We start from the raw sequence: 8,689 nt of genomic DNA, 5'->3' as shown, positions 1-8,689 counted from the left end.
GCTTATTTCTGCTTTGTGCTGAAACGGAACAATATTAATTCATTTTTCTGGAATCACATCCATGGATAGGTTTGTTATTGGAAAGTATAATTCTGAATCAGATGAAAGTGCTAGTACTGACTCAAACAATGCTGAAAAAACAAATCATTGGCAGAAGTTGCAGCAAAGATTGGAAGGACATCAAACATAAATTTCAAGAGAAATGGGAATTGGACTATGCCGTCCTAGAGGTGAATGAAAAGCCAACGTGTTTGCTGTGTTGTGTAACAATTCTGGCAAATAAGACTGACAACGTAAGAAGGCATTTCCAAGAGCAGCACAGTGATTTTGATCCAGTGTATCTTATTGGAAGCAAAAAGCAAGCTGATAAAATTGGTCAGCTGAAATTGGATTTTGAAAAGCATCAGTAGGTTTTTGAAGCAGTTTCTGTCTTCATCTGAACTGGTACTTTGGCCAGCTCTAGAGCAGTGTGGATACTTGCTCCCAGTAAGAAGCCATCTTTAGATGGAGAAATGGTGAAGAAAATTATTCTTTCTGTCATGTAAACCTTGCTTGAAAATCATAATGAACAGATGCAAAATAACATCTTGCAGAGCACTTGAAATTTGCAGCTGAGTCACCAAACAATTGCACGTCGGGTTGAAAGATTTGTCTATTTGATCTCAAAATGCAGTTGCTTGCTAAATTTGATCAGTGTTTGGCCTACTCATTGGCACTGGATGAGTCATGTGAAGTGATACTGTTCAGCTCATCCTCTGGATTTGTTTGGTAACAGAATATTTCTAGATTCATGAAGAACTTCTGTCAGTGTGTGGGTTGAGAGATTGTACCCATGGATCTGATATAGTCAGTGCTTTCAAAAGTGTCTCAAATGATTTCAACTTGGATTTAGTAAAATTGGCTTCTGTTGCTACTGATGGTGCACCAGCTATGATGGGAAAAAAATTCTGGATTTGTCTTTCTTCTGAAAGAGCATCTGCAATCTAATAAAATGAACAGCAAATTGCTTTCATGACACTGTATTTTGCATCAAGAAAATCTGTGTGCTCAGATGTCCACAACAGATAGTCTGAAAGATTTGATGGATACTGTGATCAAAATCATGAATTTCTTTTGCAGCAGTGCTCTGAACATTGACAATTTGTGGAATTTTTGTACAATGGCTGAGTCGTGAAAGGTGCTTGAACAGCTCTTGCACGGTTTACTTTACTTTCTTGTCAAGAAAGAAAAGCTGTCCAGCTTTTCTGCTATTGAAGATAAACAGAGGTAATTTGATTTGTGGTTCCTGACTGCTATCACTTGTCATTTGAATAAAATCAATCTGAAACTTCAGGGAAAGGAGAAGCTGATTTGTGATATGGCCCGGCACATTCACGAGTTCAGTTCTAAGCTACATGAAATTGAGTGTGATGACCCTGATTGTCTGCGTTGTGGGATGGCTTGAAAACCTGGCAATGAAATTCAGCCAGCGTTTTGCAGATTTTGAAAGCTTCATGTTGTCATTTCAATTAATGAAAAATGCATTTCAGTTCAACATTGCTAATTCTCAAGACTTTGTCAATTTGCGTGGCTTGGACAAACATTTGTTTGAAGAAGATATGCTCACACTTCAAAGCCAGCTCGATCAGTCAAAAAATGAATTGGTTTTGACAATATGGGATGCACTTTTGCAACAGAATCAGTTTGCTATTTTGAAAACTGCAGTTGCCAAACTTTCCAGGTTTGGTTCAACTTGACTTCGTGAAGCATCATTTTTTGTGATGACGTACATCAAGTCAAAGTATTGGTCATGGCAACTGGATGAAAATATGGAGGTTGAGTTCAGGTGTGCTGTCAGTGAAAAGTTTTTGCCTGATTTCAGAGGTTTAGCAGTGAAAGAAAATCGTCAAGTGTTCCCCTGATTGAATTTCTGTGAAATGTGATGATTTCTATTGATTAAAAGCAATGTTGAAGCATTTTATTGACATTGAGACAAGAATTGGTATGTTCAGAGAGTCTCTCTCAAAATTCTTTACATTTTCAGAATTATGTGGCTAGTTCACTATAGCAGTAGTCACTATAGTGGCTACTGCTTCAGAACTGGTTGGACACCGTAGCAGTAACCCTAACACCACCATGAAATCCATTATATAAACTAAGGATATGTCTAAACAACAGCATTATTTCAAAATAGTTATTTCAAAATATCTTATTTTGAAATAACACATCTACACACAAAATGCATTTTGAAATAGTGTTTTGCTATTTCGAAATAGCACATCCACACTGATTGGATGCTGAATTGCATTTAAGGCCAGCTGAAACCGGTTCCAGCAGGGCATCAGGTCAGGAGTTACTTTGTGTGGCTGCTGCCTGAGGCTATCTGTGCTTAAAGGGACCCCCAGACAGCCGGTTCTCAGGGACAGCAAAGCATTTTTTTCTCTGCGTGCTCCGGTTGCCCTTATTTGAGACACCACAGCACTCTTCACCATGAAGCTGGAGCTGCCCCTGGTCACTCTGGTGCTTCTTTTGGATGTGCTGCTGCAAGCTTGACAGCACTTTCTGGAGGCTGCCTCCCAGCATCTGCTATAGCCCAACCCCCAGGCCATCATCTGGACCCTCCTGGGGCATGTGGAGGAGCAGTTGCAGCTCCTGGATGCCAGCGTGCTCCACCGCATCTGGAGTCTGGACACCCAGCAGCAACTGGTGGGACCACCTCGTCCTGGAGTGCTGGGAAGACCAACAATGGACCCAGAATTTTAGGATGAAGAATGACACCTTCATGGAGCTCTGCGACTGGCTCGCCCCTGCTTTGCAATGATGGGACACGCACATGAGGCCCGTCATTTCCCTCCAGAAGCATGTGGCCATCTCCCTCTGGAAGCTCTCCATGCTGGAAAGCTACCGATCTGTAGGGAACCAGTTCAGCGTGGAGAGATCCACTGTCGGAGCAGTGCTCATGCAGGTATTGCAGTCTCCAGCCACTGTGCCAGGAGGGCACTAGGGAAAAGGGAGGGAGGGGGTGCAAGTCCCCTCCACGGGAGAGTTTGTTCTGTCCTTCCCACACTAAGGACTGCCCGCAGTGGCCAGGATTGTAGGGGGGTTGCTCCTGGGGAGTGGGGGCATGGGGCAGGGAAGGAGCCCTGTCAGCCACATTGGTACCCCAGTGATTCTCACTTCTGTGTGTCCCTGTGCAGGTGGTCAAGGCCATCAATAGAGTGCTTCTTCGTAGGTCATCCACCTTGCTGATGTCAATGCAGTCATCGAGGAGTTTGGTGCCCTGGGCTTCCCCAACTGTGGGGGGCTATTGACACATCCCCATCTGTGCCCTGGAACACCAGGCCTCCCTCTATATCAACTGCAAGGGATACTTTTCCATCATTATGTAGGCTATGTCTGACCACTGGGGCCAATTTGTGGACATCAGTGTATGGCTGGTTCGGCAAAGCACACGACGCATGTGTGTACTGCAACTTCTCAGTTTGCCAGAGGCTGCACACTGGGACTTTCTTTGCCGACTGCCACATCAGGGTTGGGGACGTGGACATGCCTGTGTGCCTGGTGGGGGATGTGGCCTATCCCCTACAACCCTGGCTCATGAAGCCCTACACGGGACACCTCGCTCTCCCCGACAGGCATTTAATGCCCGGCTGAGCAGGGCCTGCATTGTGGTTGAGGGTACCGTCAGCTGGCTGGAGGCCCGTTTTAGATGCTTCCTCACCCGCCTGGACCTCTCTGAGCAGAATATTCTGCACGTGGTGCAGAGGAAGGGGGAGGCTTTCCTGCCTGTCTGGATGGCAGAGGCCAAGCACTTGGATGACCTGTACATGCAGCCCTACCCGGCTGCCAACTGGGGGGGGGTTCATCAGGGGACTGTCCGTATCCAGGAGGCCCTGTGAGAGAGCTTCCACCCGGAGGATGACTAAAGTCTCCCTGGTGTGCCCCACTGGGAGCGTGTGCCTCATTCCACCCTCACGTCCTTCCACTTGCCCCTCTCTAATCCCCCTTTCTGATGTACAATAAAGACACGTGTTGAAGAAAACAAACTCTCTTGATTGAACAAAACTGGGGTGTGTGGGGGAGAATGAAGGCAAGAGAGTGGGAGAGGGGAGGGGTAAACCTGGGAGGAGGGAGCTGGAAGGGGGAGGAGAAGCTCAGAGTTGGGGGTCTTGTCGGCTCACCTGTCTCCCAGCACTGTAGGTGCGGGGGCATGGGTGTCCCTGTGGGAGAAGAGAAGGGGGGGAAGGAAGAAGTGGAAGGGGTAGCAGGAGTGGGAGGAGGAGCAGTACCTGGGGAGGCAGCAAGAGCTGGAGTGGCAGGAGGCAGCAATCTTTGCACCAGAGTCTGCAGGTGGTCGCAGATGGCACGGTCCTGAGCAAGCAGCTCCTGCCAGCTCTCCTGCCAGAACTGCAGGTCTTCGTGCACCCAGTAGTCCAGGGTATGGTGCAGGCCTCGCAGTATCCCCAGGTGCTGCTGCTGGTACTCCTCCTGGTTATGGGTCAGCCTGCTGAGTGCCTGGGTGCCGGAGGATGTCCCTGGCGGTATGGTGCGCTATGCACTCGCAGCTGGTGAAACGAGAAGTGGTCAGTTATCCCTGGGCACACAGTGGGTGAAGCCCAGCCTCGCCCCTCCCCCCCCACTCTGCAAGGCGAGGACAACAGGTCTCTGTACCATTAGAGCCGAAGTGCTAATACAGAAGCCATGTTTGGGATGTTCTGCTATTCCTGGGAGTGGGAGCTGGCCCGGGCGTTTACCCATGCACCTGTGCTGTATGTGGTGTGGGTCTGTGGGAGGCGGAACATGTCCCCTGCTTCTGTGTAGAGGGGGCTTGTGGAGGGAGGGCATCCTGCTGTTTCCAACCCTGGATGAGGAGCACATCATGTGCCTTCATACATACACAGCCTCTGTGTGGCAGCCAGATGGGGCCCTGTGCCCAGGGGTGGCATGGTACCTGCACAGATTGCTGCATGAGCCATGGCCAGCAAGGCCCACGTGTGCAGTCTCTGGTCTCCCTCTCCTCTCCCCCCCCCCCAACCAATAAGGAGACAGTGATGGCACTCACATGTTGTTGCCTCTCTGGATGACACTGGTGACAGGTCCGCTGGGATGGCTCGGGGGTCCTGGCTGCGCAGCACACTCCCTCCGGGATCCTGCGGCTCCTGGCCCTCCTCCTGCTCCTCTTGCGTGCCCTGGTCAAGGTTCTCTGCCCCAAGATCGATGACCACCTGGGGGGCACAGACTGTCCTGCCCCCCCCCCCCCAGGATGTGGTCCAGGGTGTCAAAATAGGGCAGCTCTCTGGGTCTGCCCCTGTTTGGGAGCTGCCCCCTGTGGCCCTGGCATAGGCCTGCCGCAGCTCCTTAATTTTCATCCGAACCTGCTCCTGGGTTCGGATGTGGCCTTTGGTGGCCAGGCTAGCAGCCATTCTGCCATAGACAGACACGTTCCTCTGTCTAGTGCAGAGATCATGGACATTGGAGGCATCCCCCCAAACCTTAATCTGGTCCATGATTTCCACACTGGACCAGGAAGGTGCCCACTTTCTCCAGCCCCTGGCAGGCTCCTGGGAGCTGGGGGACTGGGCCCGGGAAGCGGTGGAAGGTTGGCTGGCACTGGCTGCCTGGCTCATGCTGGGGCCACTGGGTCAGGGGCAGCAAAAACTGGCTCTGGGCGGGCAGGCCTGGAGCTGGCAAAGGCACTGTGGCCAGACTCTACCCCTTTAAGGGCTCCGGGGTGGTGGGGAGGAGAGGAGTTTTCCTGGTTGGGGCCAGAGTGGCCAGCAGGGCACCCTGGGAAGGGCTGGAGGCTCTCTATTTCGAAATAAGAGTCTACACAGCGCTTATTTCGAAATAGCAATTTCAAAATAGGCGCTATTCCTCGTGGAATCAGGTTTACCAATTTCAAAATAAGCCCTCCGCTATTTCAAATTAATTTCAAAATAGCAGTTGGGCTTGTGTAGACACTAGTACAGTTATTTTGAAATAACAGCTGTTATTTCGAAATAACTTTGCTGTGTAGATATACCCTACATAGTCAGAAACCACAGAATATGCTCTGAGGAGAAAGTTTGGCATGTTACAATTTATCACACTTTAAACTGCCTTCACCAAACAAGGACATGTGATCAGAAAAATTGATTTTATCATGGAATGAGCTGCACAAAACCCCAGAGAATATATTTCAATATGGAAAAAAAAATCCCTTGGTTTTTACCTATCACAGTGGATCCAAATTTTGAGAACTCTTAGGCACTATGTTATTGCCTTGGCTAAAGCAGATTCTGTTCTTTGTAAATAGAAGATCTACATTTAGCAGTTCGTTTTGGCCATGTGTTTCTCCCAGAAGACCAGAAAGATACCTTTTTAACTCATGCTGGGCAAGACTTGTTTGTTCTAGCCTGAGTGGCCTGTGAAATGTACATACAGGTTGGATCTCCCTGGTCCAGCACCCTCAGGACCCAACTGGTCTCGAAGCAGCAATCTTGCCAGACCAAGTGAGGTTGACCCCTCTGCTGACAGACTCCGGGCTCTCCCAGGATCTGTCAGCAAATTGCCAGGCTCCTTGGCCAGCCCCAAGGCTGCTAGATTTCATTGCCCCAAAGCTGCCAGACTCCACAGACCCGGGGCTGCCAGAGCTTCACTAATGTGAGGCCGCTGGGTCTCTGGGGCCACCAAGGTTCCCTGGACCAGAGAGGTTCAACCTAATAGCAACATATTTGGGGGTGAAAGAGACCCAATTCTAAATCATAGAATCATAGAATAATAGGACTGGAAGGGACCTCAAGAGGTCATCGAGTCCAGCCCCCCGCCCTCAAGGCAAGACCAAGCTCCGTCTACACCATCCCTGACAGATGTCTATCTAACCTGTTCTTAAATATCTCCAGAGAGGGAGATTCCACCACCTCCCTTGGCAATTTATTCCAATATTTGACCACCCTGACAGTTAGGAATTTTTTCCTAATGTTCAGTCTAAACCTCCCTTGCTGCACGTTAAGCCCATTACTCCTTGTCCTGTCCTCAGAAACCAAGAGGAACAAATTTTCTCCTTCCTCCTTGTGACACCCTTTTAGATATTTGAAAACCATTATCATGTCCCCCCTTAATCTTCTTTTTTCCAAACTAAACAAGCCCAGTTCATGAAGCCTGGCTTCATAGGTCATGTTCTCTAAACCTTTAATCATTCTTGTCGCTCTTCTCTGTACCCTTTCCAATTTCTCCACATCTTTCTTGAAATGTGGCGCCCAGAACTGGACACAGTACTCCAGCTGAGGCCTAACGAGCGCAGAGTAGAGTGGCAGAATGACTTCACGAGTTTTGTTTACAACACACCTGTTGATACAACCTAGAATCATATTTGCTTTTTTTGCAACAGCATCACACTGTTGACTCATATTCAACTTGTGGTCCACTATGACCCCTAGATCTCTTTCCGCCATGCTCCTTCCTAGACAGTCGCTTCCCATCTTGTATGTATGGAACTGATTGTTCCTTCCTAAGTGGAGCACTTTGCATTTCTCTTTATTAAACCTCATCCTGTTTACCTCTGACCATTTCTCTAACTTGCTAAGGTCATTTTGAATTATGTCTCTATCCTCCAAAGAAGTCGCAACCCCACCCAGTTTGGTATCATCTGCAAACTTAATAAGCGTACTCTCTATCCCAATATCTACATCATTGATGAAGATATTGAACAGTACGGGTCCCAAAACAGACCCTTGAGGAACTCCACTTGTTATCCCTTTCCAGCAGGATTTAGAACCGTTAACAACAACTCTCTGACTATGGTTATCCAGCCAATTATGCACCCACCTTATCGTGCCCCTATCTAAGTTATATTTGCCTAGTTTATCAATAAGAATATCATGCGAGACCGTATCAAATGCCTTACTAAAGTCTAGGTATATGACATCCACCGCTTCTCCCTTATCCACAAGACTCGTTATCTTATCAAAGAAAGCTATCAGATTAGTTTGGCATGACTTGTTCTTCACAAACCCATGCTGGCTATTCCCTATCACTTTATTACCTTCCAAGTGTTTGCATATGATTTCCTTAATTACCTGCTCCATTATCTTCCCTGGGACAGACGTTAAACTGACCGGTCTGTAGTTTCCTGGGTTGTTCTTATTCCCCTTTTTATAGATGGGCACAATATTTGCCCTTTTCCAAATATTTCCAAATGGCCCACCTGTGGCCCTCTTAGCTCTACACAAACCATTGCATAGGTTCCATCAGTGCTTTTTTGCGACAGTACTGCCCAGTATGCAGTACCAGCACCTCCAGACAGCACTCAACAACTTTTCCCCTGGAGTACCGGCACCCTTTTTTTTTTAACAAAAAACAAAACAAAACAAAACAAAACAAAACAAAACAAAACAAAACAAAACAAAAAACACCACCACCACTGGGTTCCATAGTTCTATTACTTCAACTATCAGTTCTTCTGATATTTTGTATCTTTCTCACAATCTAATAAATCAAAAAGCGGGGACTTTAAGAATCTCAGATATTACTTTAAAAAAGTTTCTAGCCTTCATGAAGGTGGGAAAAAAGTTTGTAAAACGCTAATATGTCTACTGTCAGAAAGCAAATAAAACACAACCAACATGTGTTTTAAAAAAATCTCATGATTTATGTCCATCTTATGATTTTTTTAATGTGTGGGCTTGGCAAGGCTACATGTCTTTCCCCTTCTTTTCTATTTTCTCTTAAG

Source organism: Pelodiscus sinensis, chromosome 7, assembly GCF_052426305.1.
Source record: "Pelodiscus sinensis isolate ZL-2025 chromosome 7, ASM5242630v1, whole genome shotgun sequence".
In the NCBI taxonomy this organism is placed as follows: Eukaryota; Metazoa; Chordata; order Testudines; family Trionychidae; genus Pelodiscus; species Pelodiscus sinensis.
This window is presented reverse-complemented; position numbering follows the sequence as displayed.